Source organism: Manis pentadactyla, chromosome 12, assembly GCF_030020395.1.
Source record: "Manis pentadactyla isolate mManPen7 chromosome 12, mManPen7.hap1, whole genome shotgun sequence".
NCBI lineage: Eukaryota > Metazoa > Chordata > Mammalia > Pholidota > Manidae > Manis > Manis pentadactyla.
Window position 1 is genome coordinate 23,844,267 of NC_080030.1, and position 21,163 is coordinate 23,865,429.

Consider the following 21,163-nt stretch of genomic DNA (forward strand, 5'->3'; position numbering starts at 1 on the left):
TACACAGAAATCTGTTACTTTTGTACATGCTAATGATGAATTAACAGAAAGAGAAATCAGGAAAACAATTCCATTCACAATTGCATCAAAAAGAATAAAATACCTAGGAAAAAACCTAACCAAGGAAGTGAAAGATCTATACCCTGAAAACTATAAGACACTCTTAAGAGAAATTAAAGAAGACACCAACAAATCGAAATTTTTACCATGCTCTTGGCTAGGAAGAATTAATATCGTCAAAATGGCCATCCTGTCCAAAGCAATCTACAGATTCAGTGTAATCCCTATCAAATTACCAACAGCATTCTTCAACGAACTGGAGCAAATAGTTCAAAAATTAATATGGAACCACCAAAGACCTTGAACAGCCAAAGCAATCCTGAGAAGGAAGAATAAAGTCGGGGGGGGATCTCGTTCCCCCACTTCAAGCTCTACTACAAAGCCACAGTAATCAAGACAATTTGGTACTGGCACAAGAACAGACCTACAGACGAGTGGAACACAACAGAGAGAGAGAGTCTAGATATTAACCCAAACATAGATGGTCAATTAATATATGATAAAGGAGCCATGGACATACAATGGGGAAATGACAGCCTCTTCAACAGTTGGTGTTGGCAAAACTGGACAGGTACATGTAAGAGAATGGTCCAATTTCTAACCCCATTTTCTAACGCCATACACAAAAGTAAATTCTAAATGGATCAAAGACCGGAATGTAAGTCATGAAACCATAAAACTCTTAGGAAAAAAGGCAAAAATCTTTTGGACATAAACATGAGTGACTTCCTCATGAACGTATCTCCCTGGGCAAGGGAAACAAAAGCAAAAATGAACAAGTGGGACTATATCAAGATGAAATGCTTCTGTACAGCAAAGGATACCATCAATAGAACAAAAAGGCATCCTACAGTATGAGAGAATATATTCATAAATGACAGATCCGATAAAGGGTTGACATCCAAAATATATAAAGAACTCATACACCTCAACAAACAAAAAGCAAATAACCCAATTAAAAAATGGGCAGAGGAGCTGAACAGTTCTCCAAAGAAGAAATTTAGATGGCCAACAGACACATGAAAAGATGCTCCGTATCACTAGTCATCAGAGAAATGAAAATTTAAACCACAATGAGATACCACCTCACAACAGTAAGGATTGCCACCATCAAAAAGACAAACAACAACAAATGTTGGTGAGGTTGTGGAGAAATGGGAACCCTCTTACACTGCTGGTGGGAATGTAAACTACTTCAACCACAGTGGAAAGCAGTATGGAGGTTCCTCAAAAAGTTCAAAATAGAAATGCCATTTGATCTAGGGATTCCACTTATAGGAATTTACCCTAAGAATGCAGCAGCCCAGTTTGAAAAAGACAGATTCGCCGCTATGTTTATCGCAGCACTATTTACAATAGCCAAGAAATGGAAGCAACCTAAGTGTCCATCAGTAGATGAATGGATAAAGAAAATGTGGCACATATACACAATGGAGTATTATTCAGCCATAAGAAGAAAACAAATCCTACCATTTGCAACAATATGGATGGAGCGAGAGGGTATTTTTGCTCAGTGAACTATGCCAGGCAAAGACAAATACCAAATGATTTCACTCATATGTGGAGTATAAGAACAATGAAAAAACTGAAGGAAAAAAACAACAGCAGAAACACAGAACCCAAGAATGGACTAATAATTACCAAAAGGAAAGGGACTGAGGAGGAGGGGTGGGAAGGGAGGGATAAGTGGGGGTAAGAAAGAGGACATTACGAAGAGCATGTAGAGCATGTATAATGTGAGGGGGGCACGGGGAGGGCTGTGCGACAGAGAGAAGTAGTGATTCTACAGCAAATTACTTACAAAGTCCAGTTTGAAATTCCTTATAAGAAGTTCCAGCAAAGCACATTTAAAAGATCCTATGTAATCAATTACAGCTGATGGACAGTGACTGTAATGGGGTTTGTTGGGGGGACTTGGTGATGGGGGGAGTCTAGTAAACATAATGTTCTTCATGAAACAGTAGATTAATTATACAAAAAATAAAAAAATAAAAAAACAAACACTGGTTATATTAGCAAGGCTTTGACTGGAATGTTATACCTGAGAGCAGCTTTAAGGAACTAAGGTTGACTTTATAAAGCCAACAAAGCCCCTTGGAAGAACTGGCCTGGTACCTTGCTTACAGAGTTCCCAGCAGTGTTACAAGGTGTATAAGGAAGTTCACTTCCTGGCAGGTCCAGAAACCTCAGGAATGTTTTGGGAACCTCAAGAAGAGAGGAATTCACCCAAATCTACAGGTACTGCAGGCACAACCTAATGGCAAGTCTGGCTTGGCTTTCTTGCCTCAAGAAGCCTTTAAAAGTCCAATTTGAAATTCCTTATAAAAAGTTCCAGCAAAGCACATTTAAAAGATCCTATGTAATCAATTACTCTTCTTGCTGCACTTATGCAAATAATTGAGTCAAACAGCATTTCTTAATCTGGCTACTTCTAATAAAAATGAGGGTGGTTTTAGAGAAAAGCATTATTTCAATAATGCAGTCTTATCTATACTAAATCCTAATACTAGTCATTGAGATGTAAACTCGATCCAGAATTCTAGTTTCCCCATGATATCTGGCTATGATTCTCAATTAGAATCTTCATATTTCTAGTTCTCATATTCAGCAATGCATTCTTAATCTCAAGTTTGTCCTTCCAGAATGGAAAACCCAACTCCAGATGTTGCTACTTAACCTAATAACATGATTTGTTCAATCCTGCTTAGAAGCCATAAAACTGCAAATAGTAATAGAAATGGAACACAGAATAGAAGCACCAATCTTCCGAGGTCCTCTCAACTGACCAGTGGTGGTGATCTAACTGCACCCCGTACTGTGCCCCCTCTCAGCATGAAGCAGCCAGGGCAGTCGTTGCCCCCTTTCCCTAGCAGCAGCTAGGGTCTCTATATGTAGAGAGGGGAATGAGACAGGGACCATGGGCTAAGACAGAACAGGGTGAGGGCCTCTCGAAAAAGCAAGGCAGAATATTTTCAGTCAGAGCAATGTAAAACTACAAGCTAGGAACCCCCGCCCCCTACTAAAACTATGTTGAACATTTAGCTCTAGAATCATTCTTCAGTGAGATCAGTTAATGTTCCCCAGATAAAGAGTAGCACATGTCATTTGTAATCGTGTATAAGATTCACTTTAGCATACTAAAAAGCCCAGGCCTATGTGCTGTCTTTCCTCCTTCAGATATGATGAGGTAACTTTGCAAACTGAGCAACTAATTTAGCAGGCAGACCCTGCTATGCTGTAGATGGCATAGGAAAAGGCAGGAAAAATTCCATCTTAAAGATAAGATTCTATTTTAACACCCAGGAAGTTTAAGAGGCAGGATCCTTTAGCAAATAGAGAATACCTCAGCTCACCTTGGGAGCTGAGCAGGCAGCCTTTTGATATGCTCCCAGATAAAGATGCCAGTATCCCAGAGAGAAATCAAGATGGGAAATTCCTTATGTTAAGTTAATTTTTAATTTTCAGAGACCACTTAACAAGTCCTTCCCCAAGGCTTTAGTGAGAGTCCCCACCTTTTTGGATAAGCTCTAGCACAAGACCTCAAATCCGTTACTCTGTCAAGCTCAACCCTCCTTCAATATGTACATGATCCCCTCCCATGCAGTCCCTCCCTACAAACCTCTCAACAAGATGCTATTCTCCTTTTAAACTTTCTCTCAGGACAGGGCTATCTGGTCTCACCCTCCAAAGTTCAGCTGTCTGCCGCTCAGGTCACATGCCTGAGAGTTCAGCTCTCCATGGGCTACAAGGCCATTACCATAGACAGGAAAAAACTTCTCCAAACCATGCCTGGTCCAAACAACAAAGACACCATCCCTAACTCCCAAATAGCAAAGACCATACACAGTAATCCTTACCATGCCAACTGCAGTTAAACTCCAGGGTCTTCCCCATTGGTTACACAACTCCCACCGTAAGCTGTTTGTCTCACCTTATTCTCCTCCCACCATATCTCCCACAGGTTCCTACTCCTCCACCCTGATGGGACCTCTTACTCTCCACATTTCCTGGCATTCATCTCCACTTCCACTCATCACTGAAGAAGTTTCTGCCAGCACAAAGTCCTAAGACCTCCCTTACAACCGCCATGCGTCATGCTTCAGGATTGTTAACCCTGGTCTCAACACTTATTCTCACCAGACCTATCTTCCCAACATCAGCCCTTTTTTCTCTTTCAGACTGTCCAAAAGATTGCACCATCAAGGATTCCCTTTTCCCTACAGGTTGCTTTTCTGGCTATACATATGACCCCAAAGAATGCTGTAATTCAGCCACTCTATGTAAACATAGCAATCAGTTTAAATGCAAAAAATTTCTAACCAAACCTTTAAGCAGCTTATATTACAGGACTACCAACGGCTCTCCAAAGATGATGATCCTTATTAAACCTGGAACACGCCATTGCCACTTCAGGCCGAGGGCTCATCTGAGGACTGCCCCCCATCAATACAAAAATGAACTTCATCGCCCCTAATCAGCAGGAAGCAGTTACTGAAGACTGACCTTCACCCCTTCCCAAATCCTCTACCACTTATAAAACAGAAAAGGGAGGAATATAAGAATATAGTAATTTATCCTCCATTTACCCCACTGTCCCAAGCACATAAACTGGTGAGAATTATGCCTGAACTTGTCTGGGCTTGCCCCACCTTAATCTAAACAACCCAACACTCTCCCAAGGCAACAGGCCAAGCAATACTCCACCACAATAAAAGGCACAACTCTCTACCACGCTGCTGCTCCCTCTCTCTCTCTTCTGGAGGCAGCCACTTTCTCTTTCAGGTAATACAATCTCTTGTGTGGGCCCATGTCTCCTGAGTCGTTCAGGGTAAGGAGGGTCATGGCGAGATACCCTTTCAATATTGAAGAGGGCAGAACATTCCTTTGACTTCATGGACTCATTCTCTTCACAGAAAATTGAATATATTCAATAATTTAAGAGCTTTACTCTGTGGCTGACTTTCTATGTGTTTATTATGACTTGTGAGTCAAAGAGCAATGTCTTCATCCACAAATGTCTGCTCCTCTTTTTATCTGGTGCCCAAAAGTAAACAACAAAATGAAGGATGATTAGCTGTAATTTTTCAAAGGAGAAAATTATCAGAAATGTGAAACTTCCGTGGGACCCCTGGAAGGTTAGCTTGACCCCTGCCTCCATTTTGTGTCCCCCATCTTGAATAACTATGTCCCTCCATTTTTGTTCTGTGTCCTCTATCTTGAGTAAGAAGTTTCCCGCTCAAGCCACGCCCAATTTCCAAATGTATAAAAGCAAAAAGGGAACTTTGTTTAGGGTCTCAGACCGAGTCTTGTGTTTTGATGGGTCACTGAGACCCTAGTTCAAACTAGCAATAAAGACCCATTTTGCTCTTACATCTCACGACTGAGGCTGGTGATTGCAGCTCCACATGGGGTACTCAAGGAAATGGGGCACATTTGGGGGCTTGTCCAGGATCCCCATGGGGAGCAGCAGCCCCCAACCACCGGGTAAGGTCTTTATTGAATTTGGAAGTGACTAGTCACACCAGCCGCAGGCCAGCTGGAATAGAGGAGGCAGAAGTCCTTCCGCAAGACCTGCCTCCATCTGGTTTAGGGCAATGTAAGACTGGGGCTGGCGGACATGTCGGGAGGCTATTGCAGGGGTAGAAGTCCTAGCAAGACCTGCCCCGTCTGGTTTAAGGCAACATAAGACCGGGGCCGGCGGACATGCCGGGAGGCTGTTGCAGGCTCAGGACCGTAGCGAACGGTTCATGGGTCTCTGGGGAAAGTCTTCTACAGAGGAAAGACTAACTGAAGAATATTTGGAATATTTCTATCAGACTCCCGGGAGAATTTGTTTTTTTGGCTGGTTTTGTTAGTCTTATTGTCTTGATTTGTGTTGTCATTATCTACTTTTGTTAGTCATATTGTTTTGTTTTGTGTTGTTGTTGTTGTCTGGCCAGTTTTGACTTTTTCCCTCTATTACTCTTACCCTCACAGTCATCACCCAACTATGGGGCAAGGGCAATCTTCACCACTGACCCTCATGACTGACCATTTTTCTGATTTCAGAACCAAGGCTAGTAATCTTAGTTTGGAAGTCCGGAAGAGCAAACTCATAACCTTTTGTTCTGCAGAATGGCCTGCGTTCGGTATAGGATGGCCCCGAGAGGGATCTTTTGCTCTCTCTGTGATTCAGGCGGTTCGAGACAGAGTTATGGACCCAGGGCCCGGATCAAATCCCCTACATACTCACCTGGCAGTCCCTTGTTAAAAATCCTCCTCGCTGGCTAAAACCTTTTCTCTCTCCACCCACTCCCGTGGCACCTACCCCCCTGGGGCTGCCACCCTCAGCAGTCCAAGCCATGGTAACATCCACCTCAGGCGACAAGAAGCCAGTTGACTCTAAAGTTCTCCCAGAATCAGGCCCCTAACCTAAAGTTCTTGATTTAGAGGCCGAGGCAATCCAACCCACCGTACCAGCATTACCGCCTCCACCTCCCCCTTATCCGCGGGCCGACAGTCCGCTCCAAGAGCACCCTGAGCCCAGTCTGGCTCCCCCCTCCCAGGGGCGGCCACATGGGGGGCCGTCTTTTGGCACCAGGGGTAGACACCAGACTAACAAATCCTCTGCCTCCACAGACACAGATTCGGATGACTCCAACGTCCAAGCCCTCTGGTCCAAGCGATTGGGCCCCAGAGGCCCGATGGGGGTCGTAATGATCAATACTGGCCTTTCTCCTCTAGTGATCTCTATAACTGGAAAACCCCAAATGCCCCTTTCTCTGAGAAACCCCAGGGTCTTATTGACCTGGTAGAATCTATCCTTTTTACCCACAGTCCTACTTGGGAGGACTGCCAGCAGCTCCTCCAAGTACTTTTCACCACCGAGGAAAGGGAGAGGATCTTCACGGAGGCTTGCAAACTGGTGCCAGGCATCGATGGCTGTCCCACCATGCAGCCCCACCTCATCGATGAAGGATTTCACTTAATGCGCCCCAACTGGGATTTTGAAATGGCAGAAGGTAGGGAGCATCTCCGAGTCTACCGGCAGACTCTGATGGCCGGTCTCTGGGCAGCTGCCAGGAAACCCACTAATCTGTCCAAGGTAAATTCCATTAGACAGGAGCCCCAGGAGAGCCCAGCCACTTTCCTCAAGAGATTAACGGAAGCATTTAGACAATACACTCCTCTAGACCCTTCAGCAGACGAGACAAGGGCCACCTTAGTCTTAGCTTTTGTCAACCAGGCAGCCCCTGATATCAGGAAAAAGTTACAGAAGATAGATAGACTCGGGGAACAGACTACACAAGACCTACTCCGAATAGCAGAGCGGGTCTACACCAACCGAGAGACTCCCGAGGAAAGAGAGGACAGGATCTGGATAGAAGAGAGGAAAGTTAGGGCAGAAGAAAACCATAAGAATCAAAAGGAACTGGCCCGCATCTTCCACTTGGGGGCCCAGGATGGCCATCCGCCCCGAGGCTCCTTAGGCCCCTTAAAGGGAAAGAGTGGTGGAGAGAGCATATGGGGTTTACAGAGGGGTTTACGGCTGCACCTGTCCAGGAAATGGCAGCTTAGTTTGGAATAAAGAAAAAGAAGGGCCTTTCCCCAGAAACCTGAAGTCCACCCAGTGTGCCTACTGCAAAGAAATGGGGCACTAGAAGAATGAGTGCCCCCATCTGCATTGCCTTCATGCCCCCCAAGGAGGACTAAAACCCGATGGGGCCCCTAAACATTGGGTGATGTATTCGGGAGAAGACAGTGACTGAGGGGGTAGGGATTCAGGCCCCCTCCCCAAGTCCTGGGTAACTCTACAGATTGAGGGGGAACCAATGCGTTTTATGGTGGACACTGGGGCCCAACACTCTGTTATAACACAGAGTGCTGGGCCCATCTCCTCCCAAAAAAGCTGGGTACAGGGGGCCACTGGCACTAAGTGCTATCCATGGACCACTCGCCGAGAAGTTAAGTTCGGGTCCAAGACTGTTCAACATGCCTTCTTGGTGATTCTGGAATGCCCCACCCCCCTCCTGGGCAGAGACCTCCTGAGCAAAGTCCATGCACAGATTCATTTCCAACCACATGGGATGGAAGTCACAGACGGAGAAGGGAGACCCCTACAGGTATTGACCTGAGTCTGCAAGATGAATACCATCTCTACTAACTGGCTGAACATGGTTACAAGCTGTCACCAGAAATTCAGAGGTGGGTACGGGAGATTCCTCAGGCATGGGTGGAGACTGCAGGGCCGGAAGAGACATGGCACCGACCTCCTGATTAGCCACCTGAAGCCGGGAGCTGCGCCGACTAAGGCAATACCCAATTCCCTGGGGAAGCCCGACAGGGGTTCTCCCCCCACATACACCGTCTACTGAAAGTGGGAATATTGCGAAAGTGTCAATTCCCCTTGAACACCCCGCTACTCCCTGTGCGGAAACCAGGAGGGGGCTACCACCCAGTGCAAGACATCCAGGCTGTTAATACCAGGACGGAAGACATCCATCCCACCATCCCGAACCCATACACACTTCTCAGCAGCCTAGAGCCCCGACAAGTATGGTACACCATCCTAGACTTAAAGGATGCTTTTTTAAGCCTTGCCCTAGCCCCCGGGAGCCAAGACCTTTTTGCATTTGAGTGGACTGATAATGAGCAGGGGACCCCACAACAACTGACCTGGACTTGCCTGCCCCAGGGATTCAAAAACTCCCCCACGATTTTCAACGAGGCCCTGGGAGAAGAGCTCCAAGAATACTGGACTTGACATGCAGAAGTGACCCTCCTCCAATATGTAGATGATCTCCTTCTACCCTCAGCAACACAAGAGAAGTGTGAGCAGGCTACTGTCAATCTCCTAAGAGAGCTTGGGCGCCTAGGGTATCGGGTGAGCGCCACAAAGGCCCAGATAGCCCAGCAAGAGGTAAGATACCTGGGCTACCGTCTAAAAGGAGGGCAGAGATGGTTGACCCCCGAAATGACAGAGACTGTCCTGCGGATACCACAACCCAAATCTGCGCGAGCGGTAAGAAAATTTCTGGGGTCAGTGGGATATTGCCCCATGTGGATACCAGAGTTCGCTGAAATAGCCCAGCCCCTCTATGCTGCTAGCAAGGAAGCCCTGGGTTGGGGATGGACTGAGACTCACCAAAAGGCCTTTGACAGGCTAAAGACGGCCCTACTAGAGTCACCCGCTCTGGCACTGCCAGACCTGGAGAAACCCTTTTTCTTTTATGTCAGTGAGGCCAAAGGAATAGCCAAGGCTGTTTTGGTGCAGCCTCTCGGTCCATGGAAATGCCAGGTTGCATACCTGTCTAAGAAGTTGGACCTGGTGGTGGCCAGATGGCCCCCCTGCCTCCAAGTTATAGCAGCCACCTCCCTATTAGTCAAGGGCGCTGGCAAACTTACGTTCGGTCAGCCCCTCACCATCATCGTGCCCCATGTGGTGGAAAGACTGCTGCGCCAGCTGCCAGGGCACTGGATGACAAATACCCGCCTCACGCACTACCAGGCTCTCTTATTAGACACTTCTCACATGCAGTTCATGCCTCCTACCGCGCTGAACCCAGCAACAATGCTACCGCTCCTATTCAAAGAAGCTCCCCTCCACGACTGCCAAGAGATCCTAGCTGATACCATGACCATGAGACCAGATCTGAAGGACACCCCACTGAGCAATAGTAACCTTGTGTGATTCAAAGACGGGAGCAGCTTTGTACAGGACAGTCACAGGTATGCGGGAGCCACCGTAGTGGACAAAGAGGGGGGGATTGTCTGGTCAGAGACTCTGCCCCAAGGCACGTCAGCCCAGCGAGTGGAGTTGATAGTGCTGGCAGAGGCACTAGAATGAGGAAAAGGAAAGCATCTGATGGTTTACACCAATAGCCACTATGCCTTTGGGACCCTCCATGTGCACGGACCCATATAAAAGGAGCGGGGGTTCTGCACGGCAGAAGGAAAGAGCATCAAGAACCAAGATGATATCCTCCGCCTGCTGGCTGCTGTACATGAACCCCGGGCAGTGGCAGTGGTCCACATCCCTCGGCACCAAAAGGGGGACAGTGCAGAAGCCCTGGGCAACTGCAGGGCAGATGAGGCTGCCCGTTGGGCAGCAACATCTCAAGTCTTTGGGCTACAGTTGCACCAGATACCACCGCCAGGTATGGGAACCCTTCCCCCCAGCCCCGAGTACTCCACTCCTCCTCAGACATGCAGTGGATCAAGAGACAGTCTAGGATAGAGAAGATGGACTTCGGATGGTACTGAGACCAAGGTGGATGGCTAATATTACCCGAGGCCTTAGAAAACCAGATACTAACTAATTTGCACTCCTCCACCCACCTGGGTGAGAGGAAGACTCGACTCAAGTGCTCTTAGAAAAAGTCAAGATCCGGATCCCGGGGGCCAAGGCCCACGTACAGGTTCTCTTGAGATCATGCACTGCATGCTAGGTAATGCAACTGAGCCGAGTTAAAGAGACACACACAGAACTTCGCCTTCAGGGCCACGTGCCAGGGCAACATTGGGAAGTAGACTTCACTGAGGTGAGACCTGGCCGATATGGGTACCAGTACCTGCTAGTGATGGTGGACACTTTTTCCGGGTGGGTAGAAGCATTCCCTACAATGAAACGGCACTAGTAGTGGGTAAGAAATTGCTAGAAGAAATCATGCCTAGATATGGCCTGCCCGACCACAGGATCAGACAATGGACCAGCGTTCTCTGCAGAGGCTATACAGAGGGTAGCTGCCCACCTGGGGGTAAATTGGAAATTGCATTGTGAGTACAACCCCCAGAGTTCAGGACAAGTAGGGAGGATGAATTGGACCCTAAAGGAGACCCTCACTAAATTGGCTCTAGAGACTGGCGGAGATTGGGTGACCCTCCTTCCCTTCGCCCTGTTCCAAGCTCAGAACACCCCTTATTGGTTAGGACTGACCCCTTTTGAAATCATGTTCAGGGCTCCCCCTCCTATCTTACCCCACTCAGCCTCAACTCCTGAATCCCTGGGACCCCCAGCCCTTCGGGAAGCCTTGGAGAGGCTGCACGAAGTACACCGGGAGGTGTGGCCCCTCTTACGAGCCGTTGGGGGTAGCCCCGGCCACCAGGAGGCACAACATGACCTCAAACCAGGAGAAGTATGGGTAAAACATCACCGTTCCAAAACTTTGGAACCTAGATGGAAAGGGCCTTATGTTGTACTCCTTACTACCCCTACAGCCCTTAAGGTAGACGGCACTGGGCCATGGATCCATTACTCGCACGTCCAGCGAGCCAACCCAGAGAAGGCACCCGCACCTGCTGAAGAACAGTGGACAGTGAGAGCGCACCTGCAGAACCCCCTTAAGCTGAAGCTGCATCGCCATCCTGCGCCATGACACTCCAGCCGCTGCCCCCGTCACTCATTCCTCCTCAATGCCACCAACTAAATGCAGACCCATAGTGGGACAAGAATGCCCACTCAGGCACAAAAGAGAAAGGGGGGAATGTGGGACCCCTGGAAGGTTAGCTTGACCCCTGCCTCCATTTTGTGTTCCCCATCTTGAATAACAATGTGCCTCCATTTTGTGTCCCCCATCTTGAATAACTATGTGCCTCCATTTTGTGTCCCCCATCTTGAATAACTGTCCCTCCATTTTTGTTCTGTGTCCTCCATCTTGGGTAAGAAGTTTTCTGCTCAAGCCACGCCCAATTTCCAAAAGTATAAAAGCAAAAAGGGAACTTTGTTCAGGGTCTCAGACCGAGTCCTGTGTTTTGATGGGCCACTGAAACCCTAGTTCGAACCAGCAATAAAGACCTGTTTTGGTCTTACATCTCGTGACTGAGGCTGGTGACTGTGGCTCCACATGGGGGACTCAAGGAAACGGGGCACAACACTTCAATATCACCTGCTCCTCAAATTCGGGTCTGCGTTATTCCAAAGATACGTACATTCTTCCCACCACACTGGACTGTGATTTGGCCTGTATTTCCCCTTACTTTTATCCAAGATGAGGGTTGGCCCAGAAAAGCTAAGGACTTTTTCAGCTCCAGCGTACCATATTATGTTAAAGACAGCATTCCTTCAAACAGCATTTCTTTCCTTGTTTTTATTTTCGGTTTGAGGAAGCTCCTGTCAATAGTGAAAGAGCGGGTGCATGTGTGGTGGTGATGAAGCTACCATAAAGCCATCTTTATCAAAGGGAAGGAAAGTGGGTACTTTCAAGACATGGAGTAGGAAGAAGAGAAGAATGTTCTTTCCTTCAGTTAGTAATCAAACATGAAAATTCTTGTGTCATTTTAATATGTAGTTATACATGCTCTCGTTTCTGAACCCAGAACAAGTTTTCAAGCACAAATAACATACAGCTGTTAAAGTGTGTTAAGTGTATGAGTTGTCACACCTCATACTATAAATGGAAGTCCAGTAGTCCAGGCTTAGCCTCATTACTTTAAAATGTTAAAATGTTTAAGGGAAACTGAGAGCAGCCAAGGTATAAAATGTTATAAAAGCATTGGTAATTTTTAAGTTAAGAGACAGAAGTCAAAAAACAATTTCTATTTTTAGAAAAAAGCATTCTAATATCTGGAAAATAACTGATATAAAAGAGAACATCTAAAGCTGAAAATAGAAAGTCTCATTTTTAGTAAAGTATCTTTCTCTTATTCAAACAGTATCCCAAATGGCTAGACTGATAAGGAAGATTCACAAGGACAGCAACCTAGCAGGTGACTTCACTCTGTCTCGCTCCCACCTCAACACAAACAACACAAGGACAGTAATTTACGAGGTGTCTCCCCTCCGCCTCACCCCCCTTAATACAAACCAAAAAAACACTCCCTTGGTTTCCCGCTCTGCGGAGCACCGATTCCCAAGCTTCACTCCCTAAATGCCCTCCCCCTTGCCAGCTTGCTTGCTGTGCATGTAGGAATGTTACAGATAAGGAAGCAGAAAGATGTATATTGCTCCCTTTGCCTTTGTTCGGGGCTCAGACTTTTAGGAGATTACTCCCCTCTGAGCCCTCAGGTGTGAAATAAGGCCTCAGTACACCAAGACCTCTGAGTACTGCTTGGTTTTTCCATCAGTGATCCAGTACAGGCTTTTATTCAGTATTTTACATAAAGTGTAGTTCCCTGACCCAAGCGTGCTGGCTCTTTGTTGCCACCAGTGTAGGGCAACGGTGGGGCAGTGATGGAACAGGAGATCACAACAGAAAAGGTGTGCCATGCCTGATCTTTCGGCAGTCTTCCGCCTGGTCACCCTAGGCTGGCCCCACTCCGCTGTTCACGTGGGACTCAAGGAGGCTTGGCAGGTGAGGACCTGGTTCTGAAATTGAATCCGGTAAGACCCTGGGGCAACTGACCCAGCCAGTCGCACCCACTGGGGTGTAAGGGGAGGCTGATCACCTCCCAGAGACTTATTAGAAGTCTCACAGGTAGACATGCCCGGGGGGGAATATTTAAACTCTGGGTGGGTGTGGGTGTGGGTCCTGTGCTACGGAATCTGGGCCCTCATCTGCTTTCGCAGTCAGCCATCACGGCATATTGGTGATTCAGCTTCGGCTGATGTGGCCTGGGACTTATACGGGTGTACCTCAGCCAAGGCTTGGCCAACGTCTCCATAAGGAGTCTGACTGGTCTCCTCTCTAGAGGAGGCATCCCTCCCTTGTCTGTTGTCACAGCACCATCCACGGACACGTCATGGGGTTAGGGAAACTTGACACTATGATCAAGAATTTCAGGAAGGGATTTTCAGATAACAACAGAGTAAAATTAACTCCTGGCAGGTTGAAAACCCTGTGTGAATCTGTATTGCCAACCTTTGGTGTAGGGTGGCCTCCAGAAGGAACCCTAGATGTCCCAACAATCTGCTGAGCCTGGCGGGTCATCCCTAGAGATCCAGGTCATCTTAATCAGTTCCCATACTTTAACTCCTGTTTAGAGGTTGCCCAGAACCTTCCCCCTTGGGTGCAATTCACTTGCAACAGGCAAGGATAGGGTAGGGTCTTAGTTGCCTCAACAAAGAAACTTGGAAAGAATCAACAGAAACCTGAGCCTCTGCACATTTTTACTAGTGATCCAGAGGAACAGCTAATATTGCCCCCCCCACTTATTTGCCTCCAAGGCCATCAGCACCCAGCTCTCAGTCCCTGATACCCCGCCACCGTCAGCCTCCCTGCCAACTCCAGAACCAGTGAACCCACCAGACCAGCAGCCAGACTGCACCCTCAGCTGGGAGCAGGTGCCCTTCAGATGCCAGTGCAAGACATGTGGGTGCCTGAAAAACATAGTAAGTATGGGACCATCCAGCCCAGCCAGTCCATGTTTTACTATCAACCCTTCTCCACAACTGAAACCCCATCTGAAAAGCCACAAGCTCTCATTGATCTTATGTAATCCCTCTTCCAAATCCATCAGCCAACCTAAAGAAAAACTGTCAACAGCATCACCACACCCTGTTCACAGGGGAAGAGAGGAGGCAGCCGGGGTCCATAGGCTGAAATCACTGTCCCCAAGGAGCATCCCAAAAGGGACTTCACCACCTGTGAGGGACAGCACCAGATTCACCAATATCAGGATGCTCTCCTCCAGGGGATCAAAGCTGGGTCCAACAAGCCTACGAACATGATTAAAGTTTCTTCAGTCACTCAACAACCAGAAGAGTCTCCTGGAGACTACAATGAGAGACTGTGTGAAACTTACCACATCTACACCCCCTTCGACCCTGAGTCACCAGGGAGCCAGCGGCTAGTAAACACCACATCCGTAGCCCAAGCTGCCCCAGACATCAGATGAAAGCTCCAAAAGCTTGAGGGCTTTGCTGGGATGACTGAAATTGCCAACAAAATATATCTAAACAGAGAAGTTCAGGCCAACAGAGAGGGTAAAAGACAAATAAGGAAAAACCCAAGTCTCCTGGAAGCTGCAATGAGAGAGAGAGATGGCAGAAGGCAGGGAGAAGCCAGCCACCTAGAGGGGGGAAGTCCAGGAACCCCCTAGCCAGGGACCAGTGTGCTTACTATGAAGAGAAGGGGCATTGGGAGAATGAATGCCCCAAACAAAGCAAAGCTCCAAGGCCCAGTCGCTGCCAGGAGGAGCCCCATGCGGAAAGGCTCATTAGCATGGCAGGAGCAGACTCAGATTGGCAAGGACCAGGCTCTCTCGCACTCGGCCCCCATGAGCCCACGGTCAAAATGAAAGTGGGGGGCCAAAACATGACTTTTATAGTTGACACAGCAGCAGAACACTCTGTGGTCACTCTCCCTGTTGTCCTCTTCAGTGAAAAAGACTATAACTATTCTCAGAAGCACAAAGACAGCGGCAGTATCCCCTCTCACAAGAGGCGAGAGCAGGCATCCAGGAACACCTGATCAGACTCAGAGAGGCAGGCATTCTAACCGAGTGTCAGTCACCCTGGAACACCCTGCTTCTACTAGTCAAAAGGTCAGGAGGAGAGTACCAGCCTGTTCAAGACCTGCGAGCCATTAATAGAGTGACTGCTGCTTTACACGTGGTGGTTCCAAACCTGTACACCCTCCTCAGCCAGATCCTAGAGCCTGCCAAATAGTTCACTTGCCCAGATTTAAAAATGCCTTTCTCAGCCTCTGGCTGGCCCCGCAAAGCCAGCTCTTATTTGCCTTTGAATGGACTGAACTGGATAAGGGGGCAGATGCAGTTAACATGGACTTATCTTCCACAAGAGTTCAAGAACTCACTCACTCTCTTTGGAGTGGCATTGGCTGCAGTCCTTGCCAGCTTTCTGAGAGATCCCACATGCTGAGCCCTCCTGTGGTAGGTAGAAGACCTCCTCTTTGCCAGTGACACCCAGGAAAATTGTGCAAAAGGCACAAAGGTCCTCCTGCAACTTCTGTCAGACTCAGGATACTGAGCCTCATAAAAGACACAAATCTGCCAGGAGCAAGTCCGGTACTTAGGCTTCCTCCACAACCAGGGAGAAAGGGCACTAATGCCAGAGAAGAAAAGGTCATTAACTCCTTGCCCCAGCCCAGGATGGGGGGGGCATGCGAGAATTCCTAGGGGCCACCGGTTTCTGCAAAAATCTGGATTCCTGGATTCTCAGCAATGGCAAGGTCCCTCTGCAACCTCCTGGGGTGCGGGGGAGGCCAGACTCAAAGCCCCTGCTTAGACAAAAGACGCAAGAGCCACCTTCCTGGAAATTAAAACTGCTTCAGAACAGGTACCAGCCCTAGGGCTGCCAGATATAAAAAGGCCCTTCAATCTCTTCGTACATAATAAACGTAGCAATTCTGCATTGCAAAGAACATTAAAAGGAAAACAACCCTATAGCACAGGGGAATTGAAAGGCAGATGAAGCTGCCAAAGCAGAAGCCAGTAAGGAAGCAGGGAGAGCTCCTTCTCTCACTATGGCCCTGACACCCCCGGTAGAGGCCCCTCCACCCAGGTACACTGGAATGGAGAAAGACTGGGCCATAACTGAAGGAGCCACTTTAACTGAAAATGGATGGTGGATATTGCCAGATAGACATTTCTTTGTCTCACCTGCAACCAGGAAGCAACTAGTCAGCAAATAGCACCAGCTCACCCACCTGGGAAAACTTCCCTGGAGGCCCTCCTCTAAAAGCAATACTACATCAGCCAGTCACCAGCACTCTGCTGAGCAGTGAGTAGACAGTGTGAAACTTGTTGCAGAAATAATGCTTGATCTGTCCCATGACTCCCACCTGGTGTTCCAAGAATGGGAGTTGCCCCCTTTGAAGACCTTGAGATAGACTTCACGGATGTCCAGCCAAGCAGGGGACTCAGATGCCTCCTAGTAATAGTGTGTACATAACTCTGGCTGGGTCGAAGCCTCCCCAACCAGAAGAGAACGAAGCCGGGAGGTAGCCAAAGTCCTCCTGAGAGAAACTGTGCCCTGGTTTGGCCTACCGTCCACAATCCAGTGACAATGGGCCTGCCTTTGTAGCAGATGTAGTGCAAACATTAACTGAATCCCTCAATATTTCCTGGAAACTTCACACTGCATAAAGGCGACAGAGTTCAGGGAAAGTAGAGTGAATGAACTGCACCCTCAAAAGAACCCTAGTTAAATTTTGCTAAGAAACTGGCCTCCCGTGGTCAGATTCACTGCCCCTGGCTCTCCTGCATGCTCACTGCACACTTGGAACTCAAGGTTTATTTTTCCCTTTTGAATTAGTGTATCAGTAATTACCCCCATGTTTAGGAAGGCTCCCAGGGAACCTACACCAAATAAGACATAAGGAAGCAAGAGAACAGCTCCAAGTCTTGGAAGCCACCCTAAATAAACTATAACAATACACCATAGAGTCCCGATCTCTCTAGGAACCACAGTACATTCCTTCCAGGCTGGGGACTCAGTCTGAGTTAAAGATTAGAAAAAAGACCCCCTCAAATCTCAGTAGACTGGCCCCCACATTGTTGTTCTAACTACTCCTACTGCCCTCAAGGTTGCAGGCATCACTCCGGGAGTCCATCATTCCAGAGTAAAAAGGGCCCATCATCCTGACGAGGAAGCACATCAGTTAGAGGCCCAACCAGACCTCCAGATCCTCTCCACCTCTGCATCTGACGATTGCCATCTGACTGATGGACACCTGCATGCCATGGATCCTGGCTCTCATCAGAGTGCTGTCTTTTATTCTGGGCATTGGACTCTGTGCTGTTGCACCCCTGCACTGGACTATTCCTCAAAAAAGTCAGCCTTTCTATTATCTATTGGGTAACTGTTAAATTGTTTTACTGTGCTTACCTGTCTCTCCTAGCTGGACTCAAGTCTCAGCCTGCATTTCCACAGTACTTTACTCTGTAATGTTTAATTGTACAAAAGTTATAAAGTGCATATTGGGACTAAAGGTAGCTACCTCCGTTTCCCCTGTGAGATTTCCTAGGTGGATCAGGCTGCCCCTTTACTGATCCCTGCTCTGGTTGGGCTCAGTGGAGCCGGATCAGCTGCAGTAGGCACAGCGGCTCTAGTAAAAAGAGACTTAGGGCTTGCTGCCCTAACAGAGGAAGCTGATCAAGATATGGAGAAGTTTGAAACCACCATGATTCAGTTGCAAGATCAAACTGATTCCCCGGCTGAAGTGGTGTTGCAAAATCGTAGAGGACTGGACCTCCTGTTCATGTCACAGGGAGGCTTATGTATAGCCCTTCAAGAAGATTGTTGTTTTTATGCAAATAAGTGTGGCATAGTTAGGAGCTATCTAGCCAAAGTAAAAGAAAACATCCAGCGTAGGAATAAAATGTTAGAAAATAAAAAGTCTTAGTTCCAGGGATGGTTTGAATAGAATCCGTGGCTAACATCTCTTCTAACTGGCCTTGCTGGGCCAGTGATTCTGCTGTTCCTTAAACTATTAATAGGACCCTGTATATTTAACTGGCTCATTAACTTTATTGAAGAACGCGTTTCCTCCATTGCATGACCCCTGCACCTCCCTGTGCCCTAAGACTGCCGGCTATTCCCACCACCCTCAGGCCGTAAGATTGGGGGACTCACCTTTTCAGTTGTCTGTGTGGATCTCAGGCTCCAGGCCGCCACAGTGCCTTCTCAGATAGCAGCCCAGCAGAAGATCTGCTCGGCCCATTTGCCCCATCGCCAAGAAGGCCCAATCCGTGCTGCCCATGCAGAGAGAGTTGCCGGCACTTGGCAGGGGGACCTCATTTCCTAGAAGCCCCTGTGAAGGCTGGGGGTGTGCCCAAAGCAGTGCCCAAGGCACGGCGGGGGTATGGCATGGCCACTGCAGGTGATGTCAGAACCCCAAAACGCTGGAGCCTTCACGCACCGTCCATAATCAGGAATAAACAATACCTGTAATTTCTCCACTCAGACATAGCTATACTTAAGCTTGTATCATTTCATATAAATATTTGTCTTCCTAAGCCGCTTTTAACATAAATGTTGAACATTAAGTGTTCTTCCCGCAATATTTTCAGACTTTACATATCATTGATGTAATTAATGCTTTCTCTTGTCACCGTTGGGTTCTTTCAAATTATTGGCATTACAGCCACTGTCACTTGTGTTTGGCAGAGACTCAATGGCATTCAGGAAACTGGGAGTGGAAAAGGGCCATCTCCAGGCATACTCTGATTGGAGGTTATTGGCATAGAGAAACCGGAGGTGGGCTTAACTAGGAGCAGTGCATTTTATGTGACTGATTTGGGGATTGGTATGGCTTTCTCTGGTTGGTCCTGAACTGGAAGCCGAGGCAAAAAAAAACAGGGAAGCAGGCAGTCACCGAACAAGTCCTGGGTGTTGTGATCTGATTGCTGCCAAGGTTGTAGCTTGGCTTCCTTCCTGAAAACCAGTTGGTTGCTGCAGAGTTTGTGGGTCAGAGTTCTGTTGTCATGTGTCATGTATGAGCTGGAATCGTCTGTACATTCGGTCTCTCAAGTTTAATGGTTTCAAACAATAGCTATCATTGATTATCTTCCATGGTTTCTCTGGGTCAGGAATTCAGAAACAGACTGGCTGTACAGCTCTGGCTCAGGTTTTTCATGAGAGCTGAACCTGAAACAGTGTGGAGTTCCAGAAGCAACTGGGAGCTGGCTGGACATCTCTCTTATTTCATGTAACATCAGAGTTTCCCCATGTGGTCTTTCCATGGGGCTAGTCTGGTCTTCTTAACCAGCATGGTCGCTTTAGACATCTTACATTATAGCTCGAGGTTCTAATACAAGAGTTGCAAGAAACACCAGATGGAAGCTGGCTTCTCGGCCAAAGCATGTCACATGACCAAATCCAAACTCAAGGGAAGAAAAACTATTTCAAACATACTTGCTTCTGGCAAGAGTGTTGTGGCTGCTTATTTTTTCCAAATAGTCACAAGATCTCCCCATCTCACACATGTTCTTTCAATATGGCTTTGAGGGGGAGAGAAAGCCAATTGTGTCTCCTCTTGAATCTTGTTGAGCCTGTAGTTGGAAATGAAAGTATGTGAATTCTAAGGCTGGGTCATAAAGAACACTGTAGGCAGGTGCCAGCTCCAGAGTCCCTAAAGCAGTGTATCTGTTCTGCCACCGGCTGTTGAGGGTTCAGCCTGGGGGACCTGAATCAGACCCCACACCCTGGCACTTGGGCCACGGCTGCAGCAGGGAGACCCGCCAGGGCAAACCTAGCGACAGGGCCCTTGAGCGACAGGTTTTAGAAGCTGCTACTCTGCTCAGAGTCAGGTCTCACCTGGCTCTATATTGTTCTCTGTGTATGTTGGGAGAATACATTTTGGAGCATCTAACTGAGCATCTGGGTGAAATCTGGCTTTCATTCATGAATGACTTCTTCTTGACAGAAGTATTTCAAAAGAAAAACCTTTACAATGGTCTCTGAGGCACTTAGTTCTGTTCCCACCACTGTTTCCTGTTTTGTCCTATTACAAGTGGAGAATGACTGTGGTTCTAATTCTGAGCCTGGAAAAGGTGAAGATTTGAATATTGGAAATACTTTGGGAAGCAAATCAACTACAAATGATAAAACAAGAGAAAAGAAGGAACAGCAAGAGAGTGAAGTGTATGAGCCCAGGAATTGTGCTTCTAAGAAAATTCTTCAGCAATTCTCTCATGCTGTGTGTAATGCTCAACATGAGCTTTCATTGTTAAACCCAGCACTGAAGAATTCAGAAGAAAACTGGCAAGAGCGGAGACAAGGATGGCATCCCAAATGCTGGAAGCAGAGCTTGAGAAGGCATCTAAATTATAGTTAGAATATGGGAGGGCACAAAAAAGGAGTAAGGAATGCTGAAAATGCTTCAATTCAATGACATGGTATAAATGAAAAAGGTAAGAGTTAATTGTATCTTAATAAAACTGGAAAAAATAAATGAAAAGTTTTTTAAAAGATAAAAAAAATTGTCAGGGTAAAAGATAAACCTCTCACAGTATCATTAAAATATTTTAAATCTGAAGATCTGCCTTTGTTCGGTTGCTTTAACAAAATACCACAGCATTTGTTATATAAATTATAGATATATTAAATTATACGTTATATTTTATAATATAAATTTATCACAAATTTAGTAGAAAATAAATACAAATTTATATTATAAATATTATAAATTGCTATTTATAAAGAGAAATTTATTGCTCATAGTTCTCAAGGCTGGAAATATGAGACTGGGGTGCCAGCATGATTAGAAGAGGGTTTTCCTCCAGG

The 21,163-nt window shown here is 47.1% G+C and overlaps 1 long non-coding RNA gene across 1 annotated transcript in view; it reads right to left on the bottom strand.

Annotated features, from left to right (window-relative positions):
* LOC118923022 (uncharacterized) overlaps positions 1 to 20,874 on the bottom strand; it is a 39,227-nt gene extending 18,353 nt beyond the window's left edge. The window contains exon 1 of the long non-coding RNA XR_008993146.1: positions 18,512 to 20,874. This is a non-coding gene — a long non-coding RNA (uncharacterized LOC118923022). The remainder of the gene's footprint in view (positions 1 to 18,511) is intronic.
* Between the last annotated feature and the right edge of the window lie 289 nt (positions 20,875 to 21,163).